Raw genomic sequence first — 15548 nt, 5'->3', positions numbered from 1 at the left:
AAAAGAAACAGTCCCAGGTATGAGGTCCATTAGACCTGCACATGAAGACCAGCTCCATCACCTACCATCTCCTTAACTTAGCAGCATTTCAGAACTTCAGTGCACTCTTCTACAAAGAAAAGCTCAAACTCCCATTATTAGTATATGTATGAATTAAAAGATAGTTCATGCAAACTGGCTGACATATATAGCCATCAAGCAAAAGTTAAGCCTTATAGGACTTGGAAGAGAGGGGTGCAGTGGCATGTGTAATGATATGTAAAGGGTTTTTTTAAAAATCACCTATTTATTAATTTAGAAATCTTTTAGACAAAAACAAAATGGGAGTTCCCATTGTGGCTCAGAGGCTTAAGAACCCGACTAGTCCCCATGAGGATGCGGGTTTGATCCCTGGCCTTGCTCAATGGGTTAAGGATACAGTGTTGCCATGAGCTGTGGTGTAGATTGCAGATGTGGCTCAGACTCTGCATTGCTGTGGCTGTAGCATAGGCCAGCAGCTGCAGCTCCAGTTTGACACCTAGCCTGGGAACTTCCATATGCCATAGGTGTGGCTGTAAAAAGAAAAAAAGAAAAAGAAATCTTTTGTGTATTCCCTGATATTTGTACTCCAATTAATATTGCGATCAAGACCCACAGGCAATCCATGAGCTACATCCTGGGTAGCATGCTTCCAAATGGGTAAAGTCCCTTAAATATAACAAGTGTAGCCAGAGAATTGTTTGGTTTTTTTGTTTGATTGTTTGTTTTTTAATTTCAGATAAAACCGTTTTAAGTTCCTGATGAGGCTTTTTTTTTATATCAAATCAATCATTAAAACTTTTTTGAGGAGTTCCCGTTGTGGCTCAGCGGTTAACGGATCTGACTAGGAACCGTGAGGTTGCAGGTTCGATCCCTGGCCTCACTCAGTGGATTAAGGATCCGGCATTGCTGTGAGCTGTGGTGTAGGTCGAAGATGTGGCTCAGATCCCAAGTTGCTGTGGCTCTGGTGTAGGCTGGTGGTTACAGCTCTGATTAGACCCCTGGCCTGGGAACCTCCATATGCTGTAGGAGTGGCCTTAGAAAAGGCAAAAAGACAAAAACAACAATAACAACAACAACAAACTTTATTGATCTATTTATTTGCATTATTTTAACTTTTTTCATTTTGTAAAGTTTTATTGAGGTATAATTGACAAGGTTGTGGTCATTTCTGCTGTACAACAAAGTGATTTTGTCGTACATGTACACATATCCGTTCTCTTTCAGATTCTTTTCCCATATAGGTTATCACAGAATATCGGGCAGAGTTCTTTGTGCTCTACAGCGGGGGGAGGGATGGACTGCAGGTTTGGGATTGGCATAAGCACACTGAGGTATATGGATGGACTGACCCACAGGGACCTGTTGTATAGCACAGAGAATTGTAAGCAGAATTGTAAACTTTGGGAAGATTGTCTTCCTATGCTTAGCTGTGTGACAAACTAGATATAAGCTCTCAAGTTCACATCCCAACTCTAGTTTCCTAAGATTTGCATTGTCATATATTATTAGAATTGTATGAGAATCTCCTATTCCCTGGTGGCCCATGACAGTGTCTAATGAACTAAGCACATAGGTGAAGATATATTGACATAGGCTCTGGTCCCTAAAAATATTCACTACAGGAAGCTTGACCTTTTGTTACCCAGAGTCAGACCCCAAAGCCCTTATCCTTTGAACTTTGGGTCTGTTTTGAGTCATCTCTCCATGTCATCTTGCCTTGTAGCTGGACTGATCCCCCTGACACTTTGTCTCTGATTATAAACAGATGGACCAATGAGATGTACATCTCTGTTATCAGCTTTAGAGAAAGTGTGGGTCCAGATTCTTGCAGGCTTATAATACAACTTGACTTGAATCAACTTGTGGGAGTTAGGGCTTTGACACTGCTCCAAAAGACTTCAAACTGGGAGAACTTCCTTCAGAGTACACTGCAGGAAGAATCACAGAATACAATGAAGCCATAGTTTTATAGTTCCTTAAAAAACCTCCTGCAAAATGGCATAGGGAGGTTGAAGGAACAATGACAAAGGAGTTAAACGTATATTTGAGTTGATTCAAGCAATATGTGTTGACTCCAAAAGTAAAACATTAGAAACTATAAAAGTAGCGAAAATGCCAAACAAAACCTAGAACTCTACCTTTGAAAGGGCAACTACTTTTCAAATTGGTGCATATCGTCATTAGATATATCTTCTTGTGCTTATATGTGTGTCTCTGTAGCTGATAATATATCTACAAACAGGACCCTGATCTCCATATTGAATTCTTTTTATTAAACCATATGTTGTGAACATCTTCCTACATCTGAAAAAAAGATTTTTATGTGTTTGTAACAGTTTCCTCTATAGGGACATGATAATTTTATTTGTGTACATCCTGAATTATCCCTTTTGGATAAACTCTTAGGGGAAAAAATGTCTGGGTTAAATTCTATATAAAAATATTCTAGGCTACAGACAGCTATGGATTCATCTGATCCAAATTTCAGTCCCCTCACTCACAAGCAGTAGGATATTAGTTTACTTTCCAATTATTGTTTGGCCCAAACACATCAGTCATACCCTCCCAAAGATTATCTTTGTATTGTGATAGAGTTTTCAGCGAGGAACCATTTACAATTTTTGCTCATCTCTTAGGTGGCATCACTAGAGAGAGAATATACTTCTGTCATTCAATCCTCAAAACCATTTTTAAATCAGTTTTGTTTCTCTGCCATCTGGGATGTCAGAGACTGAGATGGAAATTGGGTGCAGGTAGTTTATTCATGAGGTCATTCCAACAATATGAGTAAAGGAGTAGGGAGAATAGCACAGAGACGTGGAGACAGTTAATACCCAGGACAACCACCTAGACCTATGTGAAGGCCACAGGGACACAGTTCCATGGGGTCTTGAGAAGATAGGCAACAGCCATACATCTTTCTCTTCCAAGGACAGGAAATTGGAAAGTTTACCCACTGGCTAAAGATTTCCTTTTTGGCCATGAATTGGCCATGAATTCTTCTTGGTTTCATCTAAAACACCCAAAAGCTGTGGTTTGATCTAAAACACCCAAAAGCTGTGGTTTGATCTAAAACACCCAAAAGCTCTGGAAGAGACACAAAGCTTGACCATTTCATCCATGTGGGTCTGAGTTAGAGGAAGTTTCCCCCTGCAGTTGTGGCTCAATTCATCAATCGCACAAGGGCTCATGAGTTTTGGCAGTAAAAAAACATTTGCCATGTCATTTCAGTATCCCAGGCAAGAGATTGATCTGAGAGAGAGGAATTATTATGACTACTTGAGGACACTCAGCCATTGTCAGGTCTAGACTCCAAACCCTGGCTCCTTGGCTTCAATACGCATGTTCTTCCCATTACACCACACTACTTCTGAAAAGCTCAGTCACCTTTTGCTTCTGTGAAATCTCTAGGCTCCCGACTCTACTCCCTAGCTGCCTGGGCACACAACGTGGTTACTTGCCATTCCTCACCCTTCATCAATCTCCAAATCTCCTAAAACCTTAGTACTTGGACACATGGCCGCATCTTTTATCCCTTTCATAATCCCTAATTACTAATAGCAAAGATGCTAATTACTATTACCTAATTGACAAAGATAGCAGACATGGACATTTTATTTCAAACAGTGGGTTGAAATACATTGATAGGTTGTGAAATCAGTTTTGTGGGTCTTGACTACAATTTCTACAAATAAATGATAAGAAAAATATCAAAAATGCATGGCTTCTGTCATTTCAAAAAATATTTGTGTTCATTATGCATGTGTGTGTGTGGATGTGTGTGTGGATGCTGACTGTTCAAGAAGAGCTTATTTTGGTACTGGATAAGAAACTTTGAAAGTTGTTAACTTGCAGGTGCAAAATTATGTTCCAGAGACTTGGATTTAGATCCCAGATCCACTGAATATTAATTGAATAGTCATCATCTTCATCATTGTGTCTTCTTCTTCTCCTTCTCCTCCTTCTCCTTCTCCTTCTTCCTTTTCTCCTTCTTCTTCCTCCTTTTCTTCTTCCTTCTTCATGTGTAAGTTCCAGAATCAAACCCACAGCCACAGCTGTCACCTGAGCCACTGCAGTGACAAGGCCAGATCCTTAACCCACTGAGTAATCAGGGAACTCCAGTCAGGCTTCTTATTAGCAAATATTACTAACCTCAAGGGCTGTTGAGAAGAATAAATGAGTTACTACATATAGGATGTCAAGAACAATGACACACTAAGATCACTCAGGAAATCTGAGCTGTAGCTGCCAACATAAGCCATAGCCATAGCAACACCAGGTACAAGCCTTGTCTGCAACCTACACCACAGGTCACAGCAACGCCAGAGCCTTAAACCACTGAGTGAGGCCAGGGATATAACCTGCATCCTCATGGATACTAGTCAGATTCATTTCCCCTGAGCCACGACAGGAACTCTTGGACCAATTGTTTAGGAAACCCTGACAGTGCCCCCAATCCATTCTGTTAAAAGAGTTTCTGGAAAGGAGTAAGGGATAGAAAGATAAGAAATGTTGAGAAGACTTGATCAAGAATTTTCTGACTGCTCTTTCTTCTTTTACAATGTTGCCATTTTAATTCTTTTCAGTGAGCCTGCAGCTACTCTTAAATAAGTTGATTTCCACCACTCCCCCAAAACCAACCTCAAAAAATGCATGGACCTTAAGATCCTGAAATAATAGGAAGGCTCTAAGAGATCACGTTTCCCAGAAAGTCAACCGTGATAAGAATCCTTCTCCCAGCATCTTTGATGCATTTTTTTTTAAATCCGACTGTAAACTTCCAGCGATAAATAGGCATTTGCCTCTAGTGACAACCCACACTACAATCATAAACAGCCCTCAAAATTGTCATAGTCATGAGCCACCGAGACTCTTATTTCTTATACTTTTATTTTTGTTTATTTATTTATTGGCTGTGCCCCCAGGCATGCAGAAGTTGCCCCCAGGCATGCAGAAGTTCCTAGGCCAAGGGTGAAACTGGAGCCACAGCAGTGACAACACCACGTCCTTAACCTGCTGAGCCACCAGGGAACTCCAACTTACACTTTTATTTTAAAAACTATCTTTTAGGGAAGACAAATATCATATGAGATCACTAATACTTGGAATCTAATAAAAGCAATACAATAGAACTTACAAAATAGAAACAGATTCAAAGATTTCAAAACCAAACTTACATTTACCAAAGGGATAGATGTGAGGTGGGGAGAAATAAATTAGGGGTTTGAGGTTGATATATATATATATATATATACACACACACACACTATTATATGTCAAATAGATGGGTAATTGGGACCTTCTGTTTAGCACAGGGAACTCTGCTCAATATTGTGTAAAAACCTCATGGGAAAATAATTTGAAAAGGAATGGATAGATGTATATGTATAACAAATTTACTTTGCTGTATGCCTGAAATTAACATGATTCTGTCAGTCAACTATATTGTAATAAAAATTTTTGTAAAACTGTCTTTTAAACATTAGGGATATTTTAACAGAGAATGTGTATAGCCTATTATAAGTATAAACTTTGTATTACTACGCGTGCTAGTTTTATTGTTTCTAATACACATTTCAATGAAAATGTAGCAATTAACATGAAATATGCTAGTTCTTACACCACCTTTTAGAAATCAACCTTTGGAAAATACTCATTATGAGTAAGAGGAAATAAGTGCCCGCTTGTCTCACCTAACAGCCCGTCAAATACACGGCACCTGCTAACATTTCTCCTCACCAGCCTACATTTCCATAACTTCTGAACCTGCTCCTCATATGAAGTGATTTCCTGACTCCTTTCCAACGGAGCAACCATCTTTTAGATGTTCTCTACTTTGTCAATGTAGCATTTAAAATGTAGAAGCTACTCTAAGGTGTTAGTGTAGGACTTGTCTCTGGAAGATGTACATGTTCTACTGTAGCTCCCTTCCTGAGCTACAAATGTGAGGGATTTTCTTCTGAAAAGCCTGCATGAATCAACTAGGGGATGGGGCATTTCTTAGGTGCATTAACGTTCTCTTTTTGTTTCTTCGATAAGGTGTTGAGTGTCTGCCTTTATGTGAGACTCAAGGCAAAATACTGATCTCTTTTATTCAAAGATGACTGACATAAGGCAAAGGTCCTAACCATTCCCTGTTTTAATTAAAATTCTTTATTTTAAGACTGTTGTAGATTCACCTGCAGTTGTAAGAAGTAAATAATCCAAGGAGACCCTTTATACATTTACTAGCTTCCTCCAGTGGTGACATGTTGCAAAAAGATAGTACATCACAGGATAATGACAATAATATTGTCAAAATACAGGAAAGTTCTCTCACCACAAGATTCTCTATATTGCTCTTTATAATCTGTTCCCTCCAAACTCATTTCCCTCTTAATCTCTGGCAACCACTAAATGTTTTCCATTCCCATAATTTTTGTCATATCAGCAACATTATACAAATGGAATCATACAGTATGTAACATTTAGGGATTGGTTTTGTCACTTAGTATAACCTCTGGGGAAGCATTAGATTGTTGTATCAATAATTATTTCCTTGTTATTGCTGAGTTGTTTTCCATTGTATGGATGTAACACAGTGTATTTAACCATTCACCTGTCAAAGGAGGATTAGGTTAATTATAGTTTGGGGATCTTTCAAACTGTAAAGATGACATAAAATTCATGTACACATTTTTCTGTGAACATAGTTCTATACGTCTCTGGATAAATAACCAGAAGAACAATTTATGGCCAATGTTAAGTTTTAAAAATTCTGCGTAGCTGTATCCCAGATCTCTGACCACTTTACATACATTCAATATGAAGGGTCCAAGTTCTTCACATCCTTGACAGCTTTTGGTGTTGTCATTGTTTTTTATTTTTGTTTTTGTTGTTGTTTTATTTTTTATTAAAGCATAGTTGATTTACAATGTCGTTCCAATTTCTGCTGTATAGCAGAGTGACTCAGTCATATATATGTGTGTGTGTGTGTGTGTGTGTGCATGTATGTGTGTGTGTGTGTGTGTGTGTGTGTGTGTATACATTCATTCTTTTTCTCATACTATCTTCCAGTCCCAAGAGATTGGATATAGTTCCCTGTGCTTACAGAAGGACCTCATTGCTTATCCATTCTAAATGTAACAGTTTATTTTAATTATTCTGGTGGCTGTGTAGTGATATATCATTTTGGTTTAATCATTTGCTATTTGTTATCTAAATATCTTGGGTGAAATTTCTTTTTATGTTTTTTACTTGGATTGTTCACTTACTGTTGAGTTTTGAAAGATGAATAATACATGGTTTGAAAATATTTTCTCCCACTCAGTAACTTGGTTTCAATCCCGTGAGCAGGGTATTTTGTAATGCAGAGGTTTTTCATTGCAACAAAGTTCAAATTATCTTTATGAATTATGCTTTGGATATCAACCCTATGAATTCTTAGTCTTAGATCCCAATTTTTTTTTAATTTCTCCACTACATTATTTTTTTTCTACTGTACAGCATGGTGATCCAGTTACACATACATGTGTACATTCTTTTTTCTCACATTATCATGCTCCATCATAAGTGACTAGACATAGTTCCCAGTGCTAAACAGCAGGATCTCATTGCTAATCCGTTCCAAAGGCAATAGTCTGTATCTATTAACCCCAAGATCCCAATCCATCCCACTCCCTCCCCCTCCCCTTTGACAACCACAAGTCTATTCTCCAAGTCATGATTTTCTTTTCTGTGGAAAGGTCATTTGTGTCCTAAATTAAATTCCAGATATAAGTGATATCATATGGTATTTGTCTTTCTGACTTACTTCACTCAGAATGAGAGTCTCTAGTTCCATCCATGTTGCTGTAAATGGCATTATTTTGTTCTTTTTTATGGCTGAGTAGTATTCCATTGTGTATATATACCACATCTTCCTAATCCAATCATGTGTCAATGGACATTTGGGTTGTTCCATGTCTTGGCTATTGTGAATTGTGCTGCAATGAATGTGCAGGTGCATGTATCTTTTTCAAGGAAAGTTTTGTCTGGATATATGCCCAAGAGTGGGATTGCTGGATCATGTGGTAGTTCTATGTATAGATTTCCAAGGTACCTCCATACTGTTCTCCATAGTGGTTGTACCAGCTTACATTCCCCCCAACAGTGCAGGAGGGTTCCCTTTTCTCCACACCCCTTCCAGCATTTGTTATTTGTGGACTTATAAATGACGGCCATTCTGACTGGTGTGAGGTGGTATTTCTTGGTAGTTTTTATTTGCATTTCTCTAATAATCAGGGATGGTGAGCATTTTTTCATGTGTTTGTTGGCCATCTGTTTATCTTCCTTGGAGAAATGTCTATTCAGGTCTTTTGCCCATTTTTCAATTGGGGGATGCCTTTATTTCTTTTGTCAGATTGCTGTGGCTAGGACTTCCAATACTATGTGGAATAACAGTGGTGAGAGTGGGCATTCTTGTCTTGTTCCAGACATTAATGGGAAGACTTTCAGCTTTTTTCCATTGAGTGTTATATTTCCTGTGGGTTTGTCATAAATGGCTTTTATTATGTTAATGTATGTTCCCTCTATTCCCACTTTGCTAAGAGTTTTGATCATGAATGGATGTTGGATTTTGTCAAATGCTTTTTCTGCATCTATTGAGATGACCATGTGGTTTTTGACTTTTCTTTTGTGAATGTGGTGTATGACGTTGATGGATTTGCATATGTTGAACCATCCTTGTGCACCTGGGATGAATCCCACCTAGTCGTGGTGTATGATCTTTTTTATATGTTGTTGGATTTGGTTGGCTAAAATTTTGTTGAGAATTTTTGCATCTATATTCATCAAAGATATTGGCCTATAGTTGTTTGTTTGTTTTTGTTTTTTGGTGGGTTTTTTTTTTTTTTTTTGGTGGTATCTTTGATTTTGGAATTAGGGTGATGGTGGCATCATACAATGTCTTTGGGAGAAGAAATAGATCAACTGAACAGACCAATCACTAGAAATGAAATTGAATATGTCATGAAAACAATCCCTACAAATGAAAGTCCAGGACCAGATGACTTCACAGGAGAATTCTACCAGACATAGAAAGAGGAACTTATATCCATCCTCCTTAAAATTTTTCAAAAGGTTGAAGAAGAAGGAACACTCTTTTTTTTTTTTAATGGCTCTCTTTCTTCCTTCCTTCCTTCTTTCCTTCCTTCTGTCCTTCCTTCCTTCCTTTCTCTCTCTCTCTCTTTTTTTTTATGACTACATCCATGGCACTGGATCCTTTGACCCATGCACTGGACCAGGTATCAAACCAGCACCTCCACAGTCACCAGATCCATTGCAGTTCGATTCTTAACCCACTGTGCCATGGCAGGAGCTCCTGTGCTTTTTTTTTTAAGTTTTACAGTTTTCCATCTATATTTAAATTTATTTATGATCTGCTGTGACTTAATTTTTGTAGAAGGTAGAAAATTTGGTTAAGACTTTTTTAGATGTTCTTTATTAAGGTGAGAAAGCCCCTCCCTCTATTTTTATTTTCTGCAAGTTTTTATTATGAATGAGTGTTGAATTTCATCAAATGTTTTTACTACACTGACTGATACTATCGTGTGTTTTCTTCTTTTTAAATATGTTAATTTAGTATTTTACCTTGATAGTTTTCAATTACTTAGCCAACTTAACATCTCTAAGTGGGGGAGGGGAGGAGAAACTCCAATTGGTTATAGCTATAATCATTTTTATATATTGCTGAGTTGTACTTGCAGATTTTCTTAAAGAATTTTGCATCTGTATTTGTGAGGATATATATATATATATATCCTCACACACACACATACACACATATATACATATATATATAATTCATATAAATAGATTGAAAAAAGTATCCCTCTCTGCCTGTTTAGAATTGATATTGATTCATCTTTAATTCTTTAGTAGAATTTTCCAGTGGAACTATCTGTGTTTGGAGATTTCTCCTATGGGGGTGTTCTAAAAATTATGAATCTAAGTTCCTTAAAATTTATACAACTTTCCAAATGATATATTTCACATTTGTTGGATTGTTGAAGTTTATGTTTTTTAAGAAATGGACCATTTCATAAAAGCTTCAAATTTATGGGACAGAGGATTTCTTTTTTTTTAATTCCCTTACTATCCTTTTCATATCTGTAGTGATAGCTGCTATTTCATTCCTGATATCATTTTTTTTCTCTTTCATCACTTTTCCTTGAGTTTTGTCAATTTTATTGATCTTTTTAAAGAAACAACTTTTTGCTTCATTGATTTTCTCCATTTTTGTCAATTTCATTGATTCTTGCTCTTTATTGTTTTTTTTTTTTTTTTCCTTTTTCTTCATCTGCTTTCATGGTTCTTTTTCTAATTTATTGAGATTGGAGCTTGTGGTATTTGTTTGAACTCTTCTCTGCATGCTGTGAGTCCTATAAATTTCCTTCTTAGAGCCCACCACTTTCACCCCATATGGAAGACTTTGATATGTAGTATTTTCATTTTCATTCACTTCAATGTATTTTTTATTGTCTTGGAAACTTTCTCTTTGGCCCACTGGATTATTTAAGGGTGTGTTTAGTTTCCAGTGTTTGGTGATTTTTCTGTTATGGATAACTAATTTTACTCCATACTATCCCAAACAGTTGCCATTTGATTTCAGTTCTTTTGAATTTGTTGAGTTCTATTTTATGCCCAGTTTGTGTTCTATCTTGGTAGACCTTGGAATGACTGTACAAGTGACTATGGTTGTAGGTTGGTAACAACCTTGTTGATATTCTGTCTAGTTGTTCTATCAATTATTTAGAGAATGGAATTAAAGTCCCAAATATAATTATGAATTTGTCTATTTCTCATTTCATTTCTGATAGTACTTTCTTCACGTACATTGCATATTGCTCTTTGGCGCAACTTTCATGATGCTCCTTCTTCTTGGAGGGTGGACCCTCTTATAATTATATAATATATCTTTCTGGCTGTAATGGTTTTATTTTTTCTGAAGTATACTTTATCTGATATTAATATAGTCACCCCTGTTTCCCTTTGAATAATGTTTTCATGAATCTCTTTTTACCTCTCCATACTTTCAACCTGCCTATACTGTTACAATTGCGGTAATTTTTGGCAAACAGAATACAGTTTTGCTGTGGTTTAAAATTTGTCTTTTAATTGGTTTTCTCTTTTTTCTTTTTTTTTTTTTTTGTCTTTTTAGGGCCACACCCACAGCATATGTTGGTTCCCAGGCTAGGGGTCTAATTGAAGCTGTAGCTGCAGGCCTACACCACAGCTCACGGCAACACCAGATACTTAACCCACTGAGCAATGCCAGGGATCAAACCCTCAACCTCATGTTCCTAGTCAGATTCATTAGCCTTTGAGCTATGATGGGAACTCCTTAATTGGTTTTTTAGACCATTTATATTTGATTTAAATGTTAAAATATTAGAGCTTAACATTTAATATTTTTTTTCTGTGTGTTATCTCTCTTTTTAACTTCTTCATTTTCTTTTTCCTGTCTTCCTATATGGGTTACTTGGACAATTTTTAGAATTCCAGTTTGATTTATCTGTAGTGCTAGTGAGTATATTTCTTTACTTAGCTTTATTAGTGGTTGTTCTAGGTATTATACTCTGTGTGTGTGTGTGTGTGTGTGTGTGTGTGTGTGTAAAATTCATCAGACTCTACTGTGTCATCATTTTATCAGTTTAAGTAAAGAAAGCTTATGTCCTTTTAAGCCTCTTTACTCTCCCCCATTTGTAATCTAATTGTTTTAAGTATTTTCACTACATATGTTTAGAACCACTTTAGATGGGGTTAGATTTGCTTCAACTATCAATCATAATTTAGAAAACTCAAGAGGAAAAGGAAATCCAGTCAAATGGACCCATATTTTGGTTTACTGTGTACTTTTTTGCCTTCTTGATGTTACAAGACTCCATTATCATTTTCTTTTTGTTAATGTAATATGGTTTAGCATTTCTTTTAGGATAGATCTTCTGGTGACAAATTTTCTTACTTTTTCTTTATTCGCTATCTCCTCTTCATTTTTAATTTTCTCTTCTTTCTTAAAGGATGTTTTTTGCTGAGTAAGAAATTGTGATTGACATTTTTTTTCTTAAGTATGTGAAAAATGTCATGCCACTGGAGTTCCCACTGTGGTGCACTGCATTAAGAATCTGACTGCAGTGGCTTGGGTTGCTGCAGAGGAGCAAGTTTGACCCCTGGCCTGGCACAGTGGGTTGAGGATCCTGTGTTGCCAAAACTGTGGCATAGATTTCGGCTGTGACTCAGATTCAGTACCTGTCTCTGGAACTTCCATATTCCATGGTGTAGCCATAAAAGGAATTTTTAAAAAATCATTCAACTTATATTCTGGCCTCTGTGGTTTCTCATGAGCAAACTGCTAATCATTCAATTGTTTCTTGACTATTTTTAGTATTCAGTTTAATTATGATATGTCTTTGTATGAATTTCTTTGGGTCTATGCTATCTGGAATTTACTTAGCTTTTTTTTTTTTTTTTATTTCCCCAATGCATTATTTTTTTTCTACTGTACAGCATGGTGATCCATTTACATATACATGTTTACATTCTTTTTTATCACATTATCATGCCATCATAAGTGACTAGATATGGTTCCCAGTGCTACACAGCAGGATCTCATTGCTAATCCATTCCAAAGGCAATAATCTGTATCTATTAACCCCAAGCTCCCAGTCCATCCCACTCCCTCCCCCTCCCCCTGGGCAACCACAAGTCTGTTCTCCATGTCCATGATTTTCTTTTCTGTGGAAAGGTTCCTTTGTGCCCTATATTAGATTCCATGTATAAGTGATATCATATGGTATTTGTCTTTCTCTTTCTGACCTACTTAGATTTTTAAATCTGTAGATTTATGTCTCTTGTCAAATTTTGGATGTGTTTTTTCTTTTTTTTTTTTTTTTGAGTTCTTTTTCAGCACCAGTTACTTTCTCCTTTTCTTATGGGACTCTGATGACACAAAGGTTAATTTTTTTAGAGACTCTAGGTAACTGAAACTCTGTAATTTTTTGGTTTTTGTTGTTTATTTTCCATATGTTTTTCAAAATGGTTCAGTTTTACTGTTTAATAGTAATGTTTACTGTTTCTACTGTTTTTAATTTTCTGATTCCTTTTTTTTAATCTTCTTTTCTGATGTTAAGGCTTTTTACTGAAATTTTACTTTTGTTATTAGGCTTTTTGGCTTTAATATTTTCATTTGGTTCTTCTTTGAGTGGTAGTGCTGCACTTTTGGCATATAGAAGTTCCTGGGCCAGGGATAGAACCTGTACCACAGCAGTGACCTGAGCTCTTGCAGTGACAACACCAGATCCTTAGCCTGCTGAGCCACTAAGGAGCTCCCTCCTTTGGCTCTTCTTATGTCTTTTATTTTTTTGCCAATACTGTTTCTTTGCTGAGGGTTTGCATTTTTCATTTGTTCTAAGTGTGTTCATAATTGATCACTGTAACCTTTTTTCACAGCTGCTTTTAAATCTTCATCAGAGTATTCTAATATATCTCATCTGGGTACAAGCATCTATTCATTGTGTTTTTGTTGTTGTTTTCATTTAGCTTAAGATCTTCTGAGTTCTAGGGATGAAGTGTGATTTTTAATTTAAACTTGGATGTTTACTTATTGTGTAATGAAGCTCTATCTTAATTAAATCTTATGTTTTAACTGGCTTTCTCAGAAACACTGTTCTGGCAGTGAAAAGGAGCAGTGCCACCTCATAAGTGCCATGAAGATGTAGAAACCAAGGTCCCTGCTCAGCTTCTCTTAGCATCTGACTTGTGAGATCCTCAATACAGTGGGGCAGGGGTGAGAATTCTGGCTTCCCATGTGGTCCGCACTGAAATTCCACATATGTGTGTGTGTGTGTCTTTGTTTGTATGTGTGTGTCTATCTGTGTGTGTGCATCTGTGCGTATCCGTGTGTCTATGTGTATGTGTGTGTACATGTTTGTGTTTATCTCTGTGGGGGGCAGGGATTGCTTTTCCACCAGTGGAGTGCATGTCCTGGCCTTCCTTCCCACCCCCTTGTCTCATTACAATCTCATGAGGGTGGAAGTGTAGGTGCTCCACTCAGCCTTCACAGAAGTAGAGATGGGATCACTGTGCCTTCTGTGGTGTTTGCCCAGAGCAAAGATATTATATGCGATTTCTGACTTACTAGATTGCTCTTTTCCTGGCCTGGAAAAAACAAGCTTCCATTAGGATGTTCTTTTGTCTCTTCCCATTGATGGCTGACTTCTTCAGCTCATGTTTGAGATACAAAACAAAGAGAAAACTCAGGGTACACCTGACTTTGTCACTCCTCAGGTCCCGAGTTTCCCAGCCAACCAACTTTTTCTCTCCAACATTAAGTGTCCTCTTCTACTTGTTAATTATGATGTCTAGGATTGGCACTGTACTTAGTGGGAGGAACAGGAAAGTATATGTCTATTCCATTTTCTAGAAAGCTGAAGACCACAGTCTTTTTAAGTATAAGAGAACACAGGGGTTCCCACTGTGGTGCACTTGGGCTAAGAATCAGATTGTAGGGAGTTCCCATTGAGGCTCAGTGATAATGAGCCTGACTAGTATCCGTGAGGTTGCTAGTTCAATCCCTGGCCTCACTCAGTGGGTTAAGGATCGAGCGTTGCCTTGAGCTGTGGTGTAGGTCCCAGATGAGGCTCAGATTCCACATGGCTATGGCTGTGGCATAGGCTGGCAGCTGCAGCTCTGATTTGATCCCTGGCCAGAGACCTTCATATGCTACAGATGTAGCCCTATAAAAGCAAAAAAATAAAATAAAATAAAATCAGATTGCAGGGGCTTGGCTCACTGTGGAAGTGTGGGTTCAATTCCTGGCCTGGCGCAGTTGGTTAAAGTATCTAGCATTGCCTCAGCTGTGGTGTAGTCCACAGCTGCAGCTTAGATTCAGTTCCTAGCACAGGAACTTCCATATGTCAAAGGTGTGGCCATAAAAAAAAAAAAAAAAAAAAAGAGAGAACACAGACATCCTGTTAGATTTTGATGTACCAGGCCTTTGACTTGCATCGCCTCATTTATCTTTTCCCTACTCTCTAGAGTTTCCCCATTTGTACAAATGGAGTATTCAGGTTTCAGAAAGCTTGAGAAATGTGCCTTTGGCCACACAGATAGAACATGAAATAGCTGGAATTTTGGAGGCTATGGGGCTAACTTCTCAGCCCATGATTTACCCACTACTCTTGGGCCCTCCTTCAGTGCTCTCCCTAATTATTTTCAGATTAGCAAAAGCTTTGCAAGTTAACATATCACATTCTCAAGTCTTACAACAATTGTGTCAAGTCAGAGGAAGAATTTCTTTATTCACTAAAGTGATAGATTTTGAGAATCAGTTACCCCAAAGGGTAATTGTTTGGGGTCAAAGTATGTCTCCTAGTTCAGATCTCCTTGCTGCATTCTGCATCTTGCATGACATATAAAGGGGCAATGATTAATCCATTTGTTATTGGGCTGAATATGGCTCAGATGAGCACAGCCCTAAAGGGATAACAGTGTTTAAAGGGCACAAGGTG

At 37.5% G+C, this 15548-nt stretch overlaps 1 protein-coding gene across 3 annotated transcripts in view; it reads left to right on the top strand.

Annotated features, from left to right (window-relative positions):
* CNTNAP5 (contactin associated protein family member 5) overlaps window positions 1-15548 on the top strand; it is an 865075-nt gene that overhangs the window by 53773 nt on the left and 795754 nt on the right. The gene's annotated exons all lie outside the window — the stretch shown is intronic.

Source organism: Sus scrofa, chromosome 15 (genome assembly GCF_054392235.1).
Source record: "Sus scrofa isolate SSC_HxYL_T2T_F1_AM1 chromosome 15, Sscrofa_HxYL_maternal_Yorkshire_Landrace_v2.0, whole genome shotgun sequence".
NCBI lineage: Eukaryota > Metazoa > Chordata > Mammalia > Artiodactyla > Suidae > Sus > Sus scrofa.
This window is presented reverse-complemented; position numbering and strand designations above follow the sequence as displayed.